The 19,521-nt window shown below is 38.2% G+C and overlaps 1 protein-coding gene across 1 annotated transcript in view; it reads right to left on the reverse strand.

The window, feature by feature from the left end:
- ARFGEF1 (ARF guanine nucleotide exchange factor 1) overlaps nt 1-19,521 on the reverse strand; it is a 95,174-nt gene that overhangs the window by 63,069 nt on the left and 12,584 nt on the right. The gene's annotated exons all lie outside the window — the stretch shown is intronic.

Raw genomic sequence — 19,521 nt, forward strand, 5'->3', positions numbered from 1 at the left:
TACTAGACACCACAGTAATGACTAGAGAGGAAGGAAAAAACCAGTCTGTAGCACCTCTATTTCATACTATTTCAAAATATATTAAAACAGAAGGACTAATAGTTTGATGCTGTGGCAAGATATTCTAAGTAATTTTTCACAATACATTTTAAAAGTAATTTTAAATTACTGAAACTAATTTTAGGGAACACCTTCAATTCCAAGAGTACTTTGGTCTGTATTGTCTAGTTATTTAGCACACTTAAATTCCATAAAGACTAAGATTTCCAATGTTGCAGAAATACATTCTTGAAATAAAATGTACAGGATAAGTATGAAAATATATATATATGTTTTAAGAAATCACCTTGGGAAATAAATTCCAAGATCAAGTCCTGCTCAAACATGCAAAACCACGATCAATTAAAAACAACAATTACTTTGATTTTTGTGTATAAACTTTAAACTAGTGGCACGAATTGATTCTGACAAAAAAAAGAGTATTTCTAACTAAGCTCCCATGCAGCAAAAGCACACTTCGTCTGTGTCCTATCCCTCATTTCCCATTTCACAGTCATATTGACTCAATTACATAACACAGGTTACCAAGTTTGATATTTTATCACAAATCACCAGTATCAAATGTTTACTAATAGACATCAAGAAAAGTGAACATTAGGAGTGCACGTCAACCTAAAATCGAAGTCTTATTTCTGATATGACTGATGCTCCTGTTTACCCCCAGTAAAACCCAGAGGTTGGTGGTTCATCCAAGAACCAGACAGTCTGGAAGTGGTTCAAATCTGTGTTACCCAGGACTAGACAAAACATGAAAGTAATTCCATATTCCAGATGTTCAATATTCCTCAATAAGTAACAATAACAACAAGAATAAGTCTTATAGTTCCTTCCTATCAAATTATGACCCTTGATTCATTTACTCGCTTCGCTTGAAAACTGACTGTTTTCAAGTCCTGAAGTCCTGACTGAAAGGGAGAAGAAACTCTTCTTCCCTTCCAGCATCTTCATACCTTTTACTATTTAACCTCCCACCTTAGCATCCACACCCAGCAACTCTCCTCCCTGAGATGCTCTAAAGTCTGTCCAACAAACACCACCAACAACCAACAGAGACAACTGAAGAACATCTTCTGAGTTCAAAGTTTCCAACTAAAGCGACAAAACCGAGCAGATTCTTGCCCAATACTCAACTATTTTGAACACAGAATAAAACACAGTAGACTACAGAAACTAAGGGAATCCTAATGCTCTGCTCACATAGTAATCCCATTAATAAAGGCAATGAAATATTAACAAATTTTTCCCATAAAATGACACAAGGTGCTAGAGTAGTAGGATTAAAAAGGGGGGGGGCAGACATCCAACACGGAAGCAGAAATCATGTCTTACTGAACTCAAATTTGTTTCAGTGACTACAACTCCTTTAAATCCTTCTTTTTTATACATTAAGTTGTTTAAAATGATTAACACACATGTAGAAACCACTTATAGTTATAAAATTTGAACTTAAATCTTGCTAATGAACATTTCTGTTTTATATTTAAATTATAATTCAAGATTACAACTCATTTTATGATATTTAATATGAAGAAGGATGTTCTTTCAATTCAAGATACAATAATCAACATAAACTTGTTAAAACGCAGATTTCAATTTACAATTTCATCAGATTTTAATAACCTGAAAAAACCACAATAGTTTATTTAACAGTTTTACTTAAGATCACTTAGGTACAGGAGTCAACGACTCTATAGACAACACCAAGATTTGTGCATTTACAAGTTATTCTATGCTTTGACTAGGGGGGGGGAAAAAACAACAACCCAACAAACAAACCTAGAAAAAGAATTATTTCAGACTATTGCTATAAATAAAGCAACATGAATGTGAAGCTCCACTTCATGTCCAATTCTGGTTGCCCTTCTCAGCCTGCACCATGCCACTGGAACACTAACGCCCTGAGGCTAACTACTCCCCCCCTAGGGAAAGTGCAAATTATAGTGGAACTTGTTCATTGTTTAGAATAGAAACAGTTGTGAGTACTGAGTAAGCGTGAAAATTGCTTAAGGAAGTACAAGCAAGCAGTTCTCAGCTCCCCACCCCTCTCCCTCTCTCCATGAACAACAGTATTTTTCCAGTAAAAGACAGCACATGCCCCAAACACATATATTCTGCCGGCGCTCCTTAAAGTGGATGTGACAGCAGGTGAGTGTTCAGACACCCCGGTCAAATTTACAGGTTCCAAACCAGTGGTTAAACTATATGCATAAGGAAATTTCTTGAGCTGAAAGCACTAAACGAACAAAGACAGTCCCTGGCAAACAGACAAACGTAAAATAACATTCAGGAAAAGAAAGATCAGAAAGAGTGGTTCCGCTTTGCACTCACTCGTTTTATTCCTGAACTAAAATAACGTAACAAATCCAGCTAGCTGTCATCTTGATGTTATATCAGATTATCTCTGAATTTATTCTCTCCTTTGTAAACTGTAACAGTACTCGCAAAGATTACCAAAATAATAAAACAACATCCAGAGTTGCTTAGAACCCTCATTGCACTGCTGTAATTCTAAGAAATTACCACTATTCTTTCCTAAAATACAACAAGAGATTGTCTTCAGAATAGGTCACAACAATTCACATCAGAAAAAGGAAATTTTTGTAAGTGAACGAAGGATACTACAGTTACGAGGGAAGAGCTTATGCAAGTGTCAATCTAATTAAATGTTACTACCCATTTCAAGCAGCACTGCATCAGACTATTAATGTGAAACTACCGATTTTATAACCTTTGTTAAATAAAAAGAAAGGTTCTTACAGCAGCCAATATAAATTATTTAAAGACTAAAATATTTTAAATGACAGATAAGCACACGATATGATACCGTTACTATGAATGAGGTAGACAGCAGACTTAAGCTTTACTTTTAGCTTTGAGAACAGAGAAAACTTGATTTCCTTTACTGTCTAATCGCTCCCGCTGCTCTCCACTCCAAAACACAACTTAATCACAGGGGAATTTCATGGTCATGTAACAACCACATCCAGTAGGAAGGATACAAAACGCAAGAAGCATTATCAGCAGAAAAACAGATTATAATAAAGGTAACTAACAATTCTCATGCTAGATAAATAATCTGTTAAAGACAGATGAACCAAAACACTACCTGATACATTATTTTAAATGGGAAAAAGGAATCCGTGCAAAACAGAAGATTAGGAGATGAAAAGCAGATGAAAACAGGCTTGAAAACATAGGCTGCTTCCTTATTTTTCTCTCCGCCTCTCCAAAACACACACACAAGACCACAAAGGAGAGGATTCACGAACTGGAAAAGCTTATCATCTCAGCATCACCGTTCAAGGAAGAGCAAGAGAAGATGCAAGACACTGGAAAGGGCGGGAAGACTGGAAAAAAGGAGTACAGCTTCCATAGTCTCTCTCAGCATTATCTGTGATGTAAACACAGAATTACTGTGGAAGATAGCTCAGATAATTCTATGGTACTGAAAGGATGATGTGTCCTAAACTGGAATTAACTAGGGTATATTTAGTACTCTTAAATAAAGTGCAGCAGAAATAACAAAATAAATCCCCTCTGAACTCTTACTTTTGTACACAGCTCCATACGAAGATCTCTTTATAGAGCTCTACCACAGAATTAATGGAAATATATGTGGCTTTTGCACACAGAAGATAGAGCTGATCAAAGAGACGCATTATTTTGCAATTTTACAATGGTATGCATCAACTGTTCCACAAAGCAGGTAAAATGAGCGACGTATGTTAGTTTCAACATAATTCGCTATTTCACCTACACTTGTACAGACTATCATCGTTCCAAAGAAGTTGCCTGAAAAGGTCTAAGACCTTTGTTACACAGGTATACTGGTTTCATCTGGGAGAGAGTTAATCTTCTTTATAGTAGCTTGTATAGCACTGTGTTTTAGACTGGGGATGAAAACAGTGTGGATAACACAGAGATATTTTAGTTATTGCTGAGCAGTGCTCACGCAGCGTCTTTTCTGCTTCTCACACCATCCCACCAGCGAGCAGGCTGGGGGTGCACAAGAAGTTAGGCAGCAACACAGCCGGGACAGCTGACCCCAACTGACCAAAGGTACATGCCGTACCGTACGGTGTCATGCTCAGCAATAAAAACCAGGGCGGGGTGGGGAGCGTGGCACAGGGGAAGAGGGGAGTTTACCTGACTTTGCCTGGGGACTGGCTGGACATTGGTTGTCTGCTTTTTTTGCATCATTTCTGTTTCCCGGTTTTGTTTTTCTTTATTCTTGCCCCCCTTCCCCCTTCTTTTTTTTTTTTTCTTTTTAGACTGTATTTATCTCAACCCAAAGTTTTTGCACTTTTACCCTTTCAATTCTTTCCGCAATACCAGCCACTGAGTGGCTGCATGGGGCTTAGCTGCTGGCTGGAGGTAAACCACCACAACAGGTATCCGTAATTCCATTCTCACCTCTCCAACTTCAATTCATTACTTCAGCATGTCATTTCAACACTTTTCCCTACCCTCTTCTGCTCATAGTTTCTATGATGAAAAAAAACAAACGAGTTTCTAGTTTTCTTTTTCTCCCTTTAACACCTTATAACCAGCGAATCTCATTTGCAACTATAAAATTAACCAGTCTCTCTGTAAGGACAGTAACACCTAATCAGCGGGGTCACAATGGGCCAAGCAGGTGCTGTGGACAATACTGTCTTAACTGGTCTATAACGCTCATCAGACTCCAACTTAGAACTGATTCGCTTGTTTGCCTCACTAATCCAATTCAAAGGATGATTTAAACCTTAACTACACTCAAGGGTGTCCCCAGTTCCCATTTCAAATTTGTTTATGTCTGGATTATTCCCTTGGTTCCCATGCCAACATCCCCCCACATCTGAAACAGACCCTCTCCTCTAGGTTATCTACAGCTAATATTTCCTCCTGCCTACCTAAATATGCTGTAGTAACATGCAAAGTGTAAATATTCTACAGTTATACTTTGGCCAGAGTTACCAATAACATTCTCACGAAGTAAGGGATAACTAAATGGTTGCCTTCAGGAATGGTAGAGAGAGCTAAGTTCTACCGTATCAGCTCAATATCAAGTTGTACATTAGAGGGAGAATTCTTGTGGAACTTGCTATTGGAAAAAGGGTAGACTATTTACGAAAAAATGGAAAAATACTCCACAATTTCATTACAAAGTATGAGGCTAGGAAAACCCCACACACTTAAAAGCATTTAATACATATATCACATGATATTTTTTCTATTCTTGCATCAGAATTGTGTTCTAAAACAAGAGCATATTACATTCCCACAATACGGTATTCCAAACAACTGACGCTGCCCGCCAGAGAAGCACATGAGTAAGTCTCAATTCTACAAGGATCTGCACATCTCAAGACTAATATTCAGAGTAAACATCAGAATTAAACTTTATTTACGTAATTGAAAGTAAATTGATTGGAACAGAAAATACCCCGCATTTTCACTGTAAAAAAGAAAAAAAGAAATTACTTCATAAAAATTACATCCAAACTGTATACGCCTGTTCCTCTGCTCACTGGGGAAGTGGCAGAAGCAGCTACTCTTCCACTTAGTATTGAAAAAAATAAAATCAGATTTTCTAATTCTTCTTAATGCCAAAAATGTATGCAGATGACAAAAAATCATAACCATATTATAACAACAACAAAAAAAGGGTATTAAATATATAATGAGTTTAAGCTAGTAAGGAGCAGCATTTTAAAGAATTGTAACCACCCCAGGTAATCAGAAGGTAGAACCAGCCAAAGCAGCACAGGCTGCAATATTCCAAGGAAATAAAGTCAACGTTTGGAGCTCACATCATTTATACCTTAGAAGACTACTGTGAGAAGGAAGCCATTTGAATACAATTCTTTCAAGTCAGAGCAGGTGGATGAGATCCAAGGAACATGCAATGAAGAGAAATTTAAATTATATCGATATCTATATTTGAAAAAAAAAAAAAGTGAAATCCTATTAGAACATTAAAGGCTTTGCTTGAATTGACTTGGCTTGCTTCCTTCCATCAAAGCATTCTAGTGACTGTCTCCAATATCATACAAAACATTGTGGCAAGCGAGGGATTAAAAACCCCCAAATTTTTCATCATTAACAATACTGAAACTGTCCTTCTCCATGTCACGGTATACGGAAACCCTCTAAGACCCAGCAGTCTAAATTAAATTTAAAACTGTAAGATAAAGTTAGCTAGACTGTAAGTAATATAAAACTAGAAATTCAATATTTATTTGAAGAGAACTTTAATTAACTATATTCCCAACTATGTAATAAGATTATTACATCTATGTTGATAGTTTAATTAAAAAAAATAATTAACAAGTTTGAACTCACAACACTAAAGCCATATAAATGTGACAGGAATAAAAAATGTCCCCAAAACAATCTCTCCCTCAAAGAGACAGAATTCCAGGCAGATCATACTGAGGAAGTTTCCCCCAAAAAGGTTTTTTAGAATATATTTCTAAATAAATATTCAAAACTTGTTTCTTTTCTTGATATGTGCTATCTCTTAGCTTCAAGCAGTGTTAAAAATAAGAAGTCTTTTACCTATTCAGCTAAGGTACAGGAAGCATTAACACTGAACACTAACACATTAAATTAACATTGAATTTATGAACATGAACAATGAACATTAAATTAAGCATTAACACTGGGGCCAGTTTTGTTTAATATCTTTATTGATGATCCGGATGAGGGGATTGAGTGCACCCTCAGTAAGTTTGCAGATGACACCAAACTAGGTGGGAGTGTTGATCTGCTCGAGGGTAGGAAGGCTCTACAGAGGGACCTGGATAGGCTGGATCGATGGGCCAAGGCCAATTGTATGAGGTTCAATAAGGCCAAGTGCTGGGTCCTGCATTTTGGTCACAACAACCCCATGCAACGCTACAGGCTTGGGGAAGAGTGGATGGAAAGCTGCTCGGCAGAAAAGGACCTGGGGGTGCTGGTGGACGGCCAGCTTAACATGAGCCAGCAGTGTGCCCAGGTGGCCAAGAAGGCCAACAGCATCCTGGCTTGTATCAGGAATTGCGTGGCCAGCAGGAGTAGGGAAGTGATCGTGCCTCTGTACTCCGCACTGGTGAGGCCTCACCTCGAGCACTGTGTTCAGTTCTGGGCCCCTCTGTACAAGAGGGACATTGAAGTGCTGGAGCGTGTCCAGAGGAGAGCTACCAGGCTGGTGAGGGGTCTGGAGACCAGGTCATATGAGGAGAGGCTGAGGGAGCTGGGCATGTTTAGCTTGGAGAAGAGGAGGCTGAGGGGAGACCTCATTGCCCTCTACAACTGCCTGAAAGGAGGTTGGAGAGAGGTGGGTGTTGGCCTCTTCTCCCAGGTAAATAATGACAGGACCAGAGGAAATGGTCTGAAGTTGCGGCAGAATTACTTTACTGAAAGAGTGGTCAGGCACTGGAACAGCCTGCCCAGGGAGGTGGTTGAGTCACCATCCCTAGAGGTATTTAAGAAACATGTAGATTTGGCACTTCAGGGCATGCTCTAGTGACAGAGATTGTAGGGGGTTTTTTTGTGTGTGTATGGTTGGACTCGATGATCTCAAAGGTCCTTTCCAACCATGAAGATTCTATGATTCTATGAAAAGTAAATAACAGACTTCAGAAAAAAACCAAAATAATTAGGTATGTATCAGGAGTCCAAACAACAGAACTGGAGAAACAGCCATTTTCAACTCAAGGTCCACCATATTCAGACTACGATGACGCGATGATCTCTGTGGGCAACTTCTGCAACGTCAGTATGTCTAAGAAAAAACAGTAGTTTCATAAAGATACATGCTGCAAATTTGCACTTGGTTCTCACCTAAACATTGTTCATAACATCCAAAACCCTTACAGGTCTTACACAAAGCTGAGGATTTGGTAACAGACAAAGGGTGTCAAGCACACACACTGCATAGAAATCTTCTCCAGGCTTCCAGCTGATCACTCTTCTTGCTCTGCCAGAGCCTCTGCCTCACACAACACTTCTAACTCTGACAAACCAAACTACTCCAGTTTCAATATGTTTTCTTGTTTTGAAGATGTATAGAGAAGAGTAAATAGCAAACTTAGATTATGCTATTTTCCTCGCCGTTTCTTTCTTAACTGTAGCAGCGTTATTAACTTTCAGTAACTTTTAATACATCTACCCTGAATGTTAATCCGTATCAGTGTATGTAAATGGCAAACAGACAAAAAATGAAAGCTTTATAAAAAACCAAACTGGGATTTCAAATTACCATAGAATAACTAAACAGTTTAGTACAATTCTGTGATTCTCCTAGATTATCAAATCAGGTTAACTTGCCTAAAACTGGTAATAGTGTATGGGAATCCATGATAGGAAGATGGTACTGAAATGATCGGTATTTCAGGTAGCCTGCAGAAGAAACCACTCGCTATGCAAGCTGAAATTGTTCCTTAAATGGTATTCCAAAGATGCATATCATAGCACTGTGTCTTCCTGAAAATCCTATAAACGGCTTTCTCCATCATAGCTTCCAGGATGCACAGACATCTCTCCTCCCTTCCCTCAAATCCTCCTGAACACAGTGACTATAAAATGGACAAAAAATCCTATTTGTGGGAGTCCATGAAGAGGCTGATAGCCTCTTTAGGAGTGCAGGTTTTGTTCTTTGTTTTAATCCAGCAAGATAACCTGAAGAGAAAAAGGACTGGAAAAAATACAAACACAAGCACATATAGCAAAGTGCGAATTTCACCTGTGTACATTTTCCCCCTTGTAGAATACCACGAGTGTTTCTTTCCCCTCAAAATTCCCGAGCCCAGTCTTCAGCATAGACCCTCAGCTACGTTCTTGTGACTGTTGTTGTTTGCTGGGGTCAATTAACCTTTCATTCTACTTGGTTTCCTCTACCTGCAAGATTGCAGCTCACACAGCTACAGCACATGGACGGAAAACAGCAAAGCTCCATGCAGATTTAAGACACTGGTGTGGTCTTCATGTAGCGTTTAAATTATAGCAAATAATTCTTGTACAGATAAACAAAACAACTTTAAGAGTAGATGTTTGAACACTTCCACTTGCTTTCCATTCCAATGTATTATGCTGCTGCAACTTTATGTTTACAGGTATTGAGGGAATAACTAAGGAAGCACAGACTAATCGCACTAGTTAAGAAGCGGCATTCCAAACAGCAGTTATATTTTGAGTCTGACAACTCTTGATGAAACTCCATGTAGGTCCTTCTTGTTGTGCTCTACAAAACCCTAAAACCCTCTAATCAACTGAAATACTAAGTCATATCTCATTAGCTTAGAAAAACACAGAGTAGCAACCTTTGAAGCATGCACAGAATATTCATGAGAACGTACAAAGTAAAAACCCAAAAGCAACGAACACAAACTTTGTGTAGATTAGGTGCTTCAATTTCAGAAGACGCTAATCCTCTGAGGAGAGTACTAATATAAGAAAGGTACGTTGTATGTTGTTATTACTTCTTATGCCGTTAGCTATGTTAAAGGTTTACAGCAAATCTTACTGAAGTATTTCTCCACCTGCGATTCCAAAATCAGTAACTATATGTCTGACGATCCTTATTGGGCTTTTTATCTGTGAAGCCATTTTCTCAGTTAATTTTCTTTTTAGACAGTCATTCATACAGAGCTACAGCTTCTCACCATCCCTGCTCGTGATATAATATCATTTAGGAATATGCAACTCTGGTGTAGCTTCAGAAACCTGAATGCACAACCCGTCTCCACCTCAGGCAACCTTACTACCTGCTCCTTCAGCTCATTAGGTATGACATTTTCAAACAGAATCACTGGCAAATCTACGCAAAAGAAGAGACTACTCTAGGGACCTCATTCTGCTTAAAATTAATTCAGAATTATTCAATCCAATGGGGCTTTATGACTAGATTTTCTGTAATAATCTTTCTACTTGCTAAACCGAGTTGAAACTACTGTCAAGTTGCTTCACTGACTTGGGAAGAAGAGGAAGGGTGCAGACATATAGGTCACACATTGCCCAGGATAACTGAATTGTAGTCATTATTAGTAGCATTTATATTCTAACTTGTGGCTGAAAAGCTCATTTTCTGCAGCAGGAAATCCCTCTGCTTCCCCTCAGTATTATATGGATCTCCCATCCTCAAATGTACAGCAAACTCCAGCAGTATTCAAACTTGTGTCTTCACCCCTTAAAGACATTTCTTATACCTGGATCAAAATCAAAGAATGGAAGTGGACTCTGTATATACAACTTTAAACACAGTTACAAGAAGAGGATAGCCATCTACATTTATTTAATCAAGCAGGGCATACCTTTCAAATACCTTGGTTTAGCCTTTTTTGATACCTCCTCCCACTAGCCCTGCATATTGGTTTCACGCTTAGAACCCGCAGAACAAGTTGCTGAAAAGGTGCATTAGTATACAAGCAATTTGGCTGCTCACCAAATACATAGGCACCTAACCAGATTATAGAAAGGATCTTGCTTAAAGGTGCAGTTTTCCAATACGTTTTAATCCAATCCAACTGTGGGTGACCACGAAAAGAGGTGGTTCCTCCTATTCCATATTCCATATGTCTCTTCATGCTTACTTGCACACTCCTTACACATCACTACAAAGGCACAAAGTTTCAATAGGTTGATAATTTAGTTTCTAATGGGTCAGTGAGCCATTTCAACTCACTGTAGAGCTGCGCAATCACAAGTTGCCACACCTCATGTGCATCACATGTTTCAGGAAGGAAGAGCTGGAACAGAATTGCCCATTGATTGCAGTGTATGCCCACAAGCGCACTGGAATAAATACACTGCAAAACTGTATGAAGTTTAGCCACTATGTTTCATCAGCATTAGAATTTTTTATAATGAAGTAATTTTGCAAAGACAATAATGTTTCTTTATTAAGTAAGGGATGTGTGTATACAGAGTAGTCAGCTACTACTCAGAACAAAGAAAGACTTCTCAGCAAGAAAAACTTGTTCAATTGTGTTAAAGGGCACAAATCTTGACAATTAACATCCCTTTCCTCCTGATTACGTCATCTATATTATGCCAGCACAACTGTCTGCGCATGCCTACTATAAAACTGCAGAGGGCTCTTACCAGTTGAAAACTGACACTGGATTAAGAAAGTAGAAGTTGAAGCTTTTAAATTAAAGTTTAAAACTTTTTTAAAAAATATGGATCAGTTCCTTCATCTGGTTTTACCATGTGGCTAAGGGTGGGATGGGGAAGAAAACAAAAGCTTTAGCCAGGATTACTGCTACTGCTGTGGAAATATGGGGTGTTAAGTGTAACAGACTGGAATCACAGAAAGAACAGAAAATTAAATTCAACATGAAATCATGTGTCGAGGGAGGTAATTTATTTCTTTACTAAAGAATAAGGACGACAAAACACTGCAGAGAAACAACCAGATTAAGACAGACCCCCTATAAGAGTCTGATCAAAGGATATACTACAATTATTCAGATCAGAATAACTGTAATTTACAGAAAAAGCAATTTTACCAACTGAGTACAATGGTATACAATATACAGATCAGTATACAAAAAGGTTGTTACCAACTGTCTCATGAAAATACCAACATGCTGGACTAAGAAAAGCATCACAAGTCTTTGGAGACAACCCCCCCCTCCCCCGGCTTTTCTGCCTCCATAATTGATTTTTCAAATATTCTTGCCAAGAATCACAATTGCCATCTAAGTAACCCACAACAAGGCAAAAGAAACTAATTACCAATTACAAATTTCATAAAATAGGGATTATAATCAGCATAATTCTTTATAGAAGCGAGTTTATATTTACATCCCCTCTCTTATTGCAGCCCAACGTTACAAAGCACTCTATGCATGTCAAGTTCTTAGAAGTACCTATAGTTCCACTAGAAAGAGTCAGGAATCTACTAATTGAATTAGTTTTCAAATTTAAGGGGGGGAGAGTAAACTTTGAGGGGTGATAGAATTTAATGGTTTGAAATAATATGTAACTCCACCGCTTTCCCTAGAATAGTCAGTGCAAGATAACTGGATAACTGGCCTCCCACCCCACCCCCCATTGTTTACCTGATCCAACTGATGGGACACATCAGTTTCTCAGCATATTCATCAAAGAGAAAACAGTGAAAAATCAGGACAGGCAAAAATTCTCAATAGGATGTATTGAAGAGAGACTCAATACAGCCATTCCTCCTCTACCAATTTTCTAAAATATTCACTAGTTCATTTGAGTGAATATTTGCTTCGGTCAGCAAAATTGTAGCTTGTACTGCATGTAAGAACTCCCGGAGCGTGGTGGGTTTATGCTTTCTCAAAACCACAAGGAAGCCAGTAGCTCTGCTGTTTTAGATTGTGAAACGCATCTGCCTAGTTCTAGAGATGATGAATCATCTATAATCTTAATTTGCCACAGCAGCTTGATACGTTGCCCTCTGAAATGTAGAGCGGTCAAAAGCAGCCTCAGTTCTTCTGGTGCTATCTTTAAGAAATTAACTTGGATCTATGTCTTTATATTTTTCCCTTTGAGCACTCAATATAAAATAGCCATTTCAGATTCTCAGTAGAAAGCAGAAATTTAAGACTATATATCTCTCATTTTTTTTCTATATATGTATATATGCATGCACAGACACCCCATCTCCATATATAATATGATTTTTACTCCCTAGATGTAATCTATAACTCGAAGAGGAAGTTTTAACTCAGCCGAACATAAGAAACACCACAACCATTTAACTAATAGCTTGAATCAGAAGATAGGTCATGACTGAACATGTAATCAGAATACTAATAAATTTCCAGCCTCTACCACTGTTGCAGACATGCTGATAAACTCTTCATGAAAAGTACTCCTATCTACTCAAACACACCATAGATTCTTCTTTTTTATTTTTAAGGTAAAATTGCAACTCGTGAATACAGGCAAATGGAAGAATTGATTATGTATGGTATTTCTGGTGAAAATGGGTAGATAAGAAAGAATTGTATCATGTATCAATGTCAGATAAGAAAGAAGTGTATCATAATTTCTTACAAAGAAAGGAAGCTTGTGGTGATGCATATTGTGCCTCTTCATGTCAAGCTGGCCTTCCTCACCACCATCCCCAGAGTATGTCTCCTTCATTTTTAAGATCAGAAACTCAAGAACATCCTTCATACACTGCTTGGAAAAGTGTAAATTTCTGCCAAAATACAAAGATGACAGAAGCAGAAACAAATTTTGCAGACGCAAAATTACATTCGAAATAGGGAAAGCGTTTTCAATCAAATCATTTCCATCTGTCTGAAAAAGCATCTCTGAAATTAAACATATCCAGAACAAAATCCTGTGATTTATAACTCATCTAAAAGGACACAATGAGCTTCTCTCTGACGATCATCTCTAAGTCTGACCTTTAAGTTCAAAGCAGGCAAACACGAACAGCCTGACTCAAAAACACAAAGACCTGATAGTAAGAAATTATCTCACTCCTCTGCAATGTAATTGCTTGATTCTTCCACCATATCCGTCCCTGCAAGAGAGAAATTTCTGCACAGTCTGATGTACCACTGCCTATTTATTACCTTTGGTAACATCTAAACAATGAACAGGCCACACAGAGAAGCAGTAGAGTTTGCCTCACTGGAATTACTTCCACTACTGCTTGACAGGGCTCTCAACCTGATCTAAGGCCCTGCTTTCAGCAGATGATCTCCACATGATCTCCACAGGTCCCGTTCAATCTAGATGCCTCTATGACTTGACTCTACACGTTTCCAAAAGACTTGTTACACGCAAACACCTCTTCAGCAGTCACTTGCAGTCATACAATGTGATAAATAAGAGGTTTAACAGGAACAGATCTCTGAGTAACTCTTAAAATTTAATTAACATTTTTAATTGGCATCCCAAACATCCAACAGAAGCTACATCTAAAAACACAAAATGTCCTACTCAAGGTAGGATTCGGTTTGATAAATAAGATGTTTGAACCTCTGTGTTTTTATGTGTGCTATCTGCCTGACCTCTTCTAAGTGCCAGTTGTCAGTGCAATCAACAGCGGAGGAAGGTGTGCAGCAGAGCAGCAGGGAGGCGTGCTTCGGGATTGACCAGGCATTCTCCAAAGCCAGCAGAGAGCTGATCAATATCATCAGTGGAATACAAGAGATCTGACACATATGAAGGCCCCTAACCTTAAGCATCTTACTCTTTAACTCAGTCCTGTTTCAAGAGTTTAGGCTCCCATGACAGAATCAACAACCTCGTAACAGATGAACGAGAAACACTAGTTTATGTCACAAAGCCACTTTCTCAATTTTTCCTCAGCATCAGTACTCTCACATTTTACCAACATTATTACAGTTGTAAACATAAAGTGCTGTATTTACAGGAATTATGACAGAAATTCAAACAAAGAAAAAAGACTATTTTTTCACTTATGTACTTGGGTTATTTATGCATGAAATTTTTAAGGCCTAACCAAATATAAACTGGAAAATAAAGCTGCAGGGTATTTTGCAGCAGTTGAGCTCTCCTTGTGTTATACAAGCATTCTGTTCTTCCTACTTCAGATATAACACAGCTTTTTACACCTACTCACAAAGTTTAATTCCAGAATTAGTGTATCTTCAGTTCATGATGCCATTCCGAGGAAGCTGGTATTTTCATCATCATTCCATGTCATAAGACACTTTGCATGCAGTAGCTCTAGTCCACTTAGTTAAGAACACAGATTTCTTTTTCCTTTGTAGTTTAACATACATTTTAATATATAACATAATAATAAAGAAAATTTAGCATAAACATTTTTGAGCTTTTGCACTACCCAGCCCAAAAGCTCATGTAAACTTTGAGAACCGGGGAACAAACACAGAAATCAAACCTAAAACCACCAGACTGTATTGGAAAGAAAGATACAAGAAGAGCAAATTTTTCTTAAACCTTTGATATCTAGTCCATATTATGCTTTCACAAGTGGCCAACAGCATATGCTTAATTAAATGCAGATCATAAAAGCAGGGCAAGAATGCTGCAATAGTCCCCTCCTACCAGCATCTACCCATCTGCGGCTTATACTCTTCCTGCACGAAGACCGTTCCTGCAGGTTTGACAACTCTCGCTAAATTTTCATTTAATCACTTTTTAAACCATTTAAACTTCTGGGATCAACATAATTATAAGCTGCAGAAAAGAGTATTTTTTTTGCATTACTTTAAATAAGCTGAGCTCTTTACAGGATCTCCAGATCTGCATGACAAGAAATTACAATCAATCATTCTCTCTTCTCTCTCTCACTTAAAATCTTACAAACTTCCTTTACGTCCATCTTCTTCATTTTTTCCCCTCAGGGAACAAGAAGCATAGTCTGCTTGATCTCTTCTGGAAGACATTCCATATTTTCAATCATCACTGTTGACTCCTAATGCATCATTTCTAAGTCCACTGCCTCTTCCGAAGGCAGCAGAGAACGTAACTACACATGGAATGCACGGTATCTTTATAAAGTGGTAACAGCTTCATTTTTTTCTCCATTGTTTTTGTATTTGTCTTTTTGACAAAGGAATCAGTATTTTGATGGAATCATTCACATCATCCAATTCTTTCCCCCTCAATGATAAAAGTCTTACTTAGAGCCTGTGTTTGTGCATGTACAATTTAGACTGATTTCCTCTTCCACTTCCCCTCTTCCACTCATATGGATGAGTTTGTATTTATCAACACCCAGCTTCTGCCATTTTATCAAGAAGTGGGTCAGTACAGCACAACTGTGGGCTTTAACAGGTTGTTTTCACTCTATTATTTTCTTTTGTCAATCTTTGTCACCTCACAATTGACCTCGAAAAACCACAAACATCTACAGAACTGAGACACGGAATCACGGAATCTTCAGAGTTGGAAGGGACCTCTAGAGATCATCTAGTCCAACTCCCCTGCTAGAGCAGGATTGCCTAAAGCACATCCCTCAGGGCTGCATCCAGGCGGGTCTTGAAAATCTCCAGAGAAGGGGACTCCACAACCTCCCTGGGCAGCCTGTTCCAGTGCTCTGTCACCCTCACTGTAAAGAAGTTTTTCCGTGTATTTGAACGGAACTTCCTATGTTCTAGCTTGTGCCCATTGCCCCTTGTCCTGTCGCTGGGAACCATTGAAAAGAGCCTGGCTCCGTCCTCTTTAAACCCACCCTTTAGATACTTGTAAACATTAATCAGGTCCCCCCTCAACCTTCTCTTCTCCAGGCTAAAGAGTCCCAGCTCTTTCAGCCTTTCCTCATAAGGGAGGTGCTCCAGTCCCATAATCATCTTGGTTGCCCTACGCTGGACTCGCTCCAGTAGTTCCCTGTCCCTCTTGAACTGGGGAGCCCAAAACTGGACACAGTACTCCAGTTGTGGCCTCACCAGTGCAGAGTAGAGGGGGAGAATGACCTCCCTCGACCTACTGGCCACAGTCTTCCCTATGCAGCCCAGGATGCCATTGGCCTTCTTGGCGACAAGGGCACACTGCTGGCTCATGGATAATTTGCTGTCTACCAGGACCCCCAGGTCCTTCTCCTCAGAGCTGCTTCCCAGCATGTCCGCCCCTAACATATACTGGTGTTTGGCGTTCTTCCTTCCCAGGTGCAGGACCCTACACTTGCTTTTGTTGAACCTCATTAGGTTCTTCTCTGCCCAGCTCTCCAGCCTGTCCAGGTTCCGTACTTCCCATTCTTTTCTTAGCAGTTAATGAAATTTTAATATTACATGCTTTATTAAACAGTTCAGCAATTTCAGATTAGAGAACCTTTAAAAACTCCTAATCGTAATGAGTTAATATGAACTTTGGTTTAAACTTCAAATTGGGAATTTTTTTCTCACTCATTCCCCGTGCTTCCACTATAGGAAATTTCCTCAGCTTCCATACACATCAACAAGGCAAATAATATATTTTGGTCTCCTTCAATATGTTCCCCAAATGCTTCTATGATACCATTATCATGTACAAGCCATACAGATATGGGTGTGTTTTCTTCTTTGTTATTTGTTCATACCGACTTTATCGCAGGCTTTTCATACGCTTTTATCAGTAGCTAGTATACACCTATTCTGTTAATAAAACATGTGACAAAGAATCACCATGTTAGCTCCAATTTTGCTCCCTTCCATGGGTCCTCAATCCTGTACTACTCTTTTTGAAATAAAAAATATGTGCTGAGTCTTTTTCATGACCACTATGAAGCTGAATTTGTACATATTTGAGCATATGTTTGAGCATGTAACGATGAGAATGCTCACTATACAGACCAGCTCTTCAGTTGTTACACCTTAAACCAGTTCCTGGGTAGCACTCAATAAGAACTCAAGAGCTGCTCGATACATCTTAATTGAACGTTACCTGTCAACACAGTTGATTTATTTACCCAACATGACTAAGCTTTCTGTATGGTACAGCAAATTAAACATTCATACCTATATAATTAATGCTATGAAATTAAGACTCTTCCACAGATTATCCCTCCTCATTCCTGGCCTGTTAAGACAGCATCCTCATACTAAAACCAGCAATATTTCAGCTGTTCATTTTCAAAGACTTCTGGCATTCGTATATAAGCAAGCACACATTTGGTTTTGACATAGATACCTGCTGATGAAACTACTTCTTGAGACTTCTCTGTTATTTTCTACTGTGTTCTACTTGCTCATTCGCTTGGTGAAGACTGAAATAAATGTTTTACTAACGCTTTGTATTTATTCTGGCAAGGACAGGCTGCCGCCGCAGAACAAGACCGTCATTATGTTTCTCAGTCTTGTTTCTAGCTGATTTGGCAGTATGAACAAAAGCTACACATCCACTTTTCACACAGCCCACCTCTTCAGTAATACTTTGTCATGTAACACAATCCTTCAAATATTCTTATTTTTTCTTAAAAGATTTTTTTCAGGAGTAGGCACATATGCATAGCAATGATGATGCGTACTTACTCCATACTTTTTAAAGTATAACCAGCTACTACAAACTACTGTCACATACATTGAAGTCACCACTCAAGTTTCACAGTTTACTCAAGGTAAGAAAAGCAAGTACACCTCTGCTGTCCCCTCCATGAATGCAAGCATACAAAGCATTAAATGGGTGTGATACACATACAGAACACTCATGGAATAAAATAAATCCTAGCATATAACGATGATTATTCTAAGCCAGGTGTGTGAGTATATATACCTCAAAGTAGGTGTTTATTTTGACTGCTGGAATCTTTAAAAAAAAAATAAATCCAGAGTTAAAACTGATCAAACTATGTACATACTAACCCCTCCCACATCCTGCAAAAAGTGAACCTTCATGCTTTTTGACTATCATCCTGATGACAGGTGCAATCATTTGCTATAAAGTTTTCAATGTCTACGAGAAAGTTTCACATACTGTGAATCGTCAAAGATTAGATACAACCGAGGACAGTAAGCTCTTGTGCAGCGTGATGTTCTAAAAACAGCTAGAATCAAACTAAAAGATCCCTTCGTAATATGGGAAAAATCTACATTTTATTTTTAACCTCCATCCTTGCTGTGGATATCTGACTGCAATTATTTTTTGTCCTTTTGGAAATGGGTAGTTTAAAAGGTAATTTAGAAGTTGGAAATTACTAAGCTTTATTTCAGGCTTAAATATAAGATCCCTGTAAACTCATGGTACCTTGAGAAGTGGCCAAAAAAACCCCATATTCCCATTAAGTAGCCTTCTCACCACAGTAACTTCAAAAGCAATCTGCAAGTAGGGATAAAAAGACAAGAAGCAAAGCACATGACATTGCAAGACTCTTAGCCATTTCAAGCACTACAACTTTAAAGGTCACATATCAGTCTATACATGAATTATACTACTGGCAACCTTCTAATTAAAAAAGCACTATGCCACTTCCCTCTCGCCATAGCTCTGAATCATAAGAAAATCATCATCTTTTCCAGATACAAGAAGATAGCTAGAAGACGACAATTTAATGATTCTCTATAATTTGACAGAGGAAAAAAAAAATTTGGAAAACAAAAAAGCATGGACTTAAGTTTATTTTTACATCTATAGTATGCTCCCCTAAAAAGATTACAACCATATCAACTTTGCAATTTTCATTGAAACAAAAATCTGTATTTGTAATAGAAAGCTCAAACTTTAAATCAGAAGTCCTGATGTGAGATCTTTCAAATGAAGCTTTCAAAGTGATCACACTATTATTAAAGTCCTGATTTCATCATTAGATTCTGAAGTAGCTCAAGCTAAGATGCTTGAAAGGACACAAGAAGTAAGAATATGAGTATTATAGTACTCTGAAAGCTCCAGTGTGGCTGCCTTCAGTACAGCAGGTATACGTTAGATTATTAATACAATGAAACCTTTATTTTCCATCTCCTATCTTCTATTTACATCCAAAAGAAGTATTTTTGAAAGTGCAGACTGCTTAAATTAAGACAACTACTCATACTTTAATTACTTAATTTCTTAAGTAATTACTTAATTACTTAAATTCTCAGTTGCTGAGCAGAAGACAAATGGAAG

Source organism: Larus michahellis, chromosome 2 (genome assembly GCF_964199755.1).
Source record: "Larus michahellis chromosome 2, bLarMic1.1, whole genome shotgun sequence".
NCBI lineage: Eukaryota > Metazoa > Chordata > Aves > Charadriiformes > Laridae > Larus > Larus michahellis.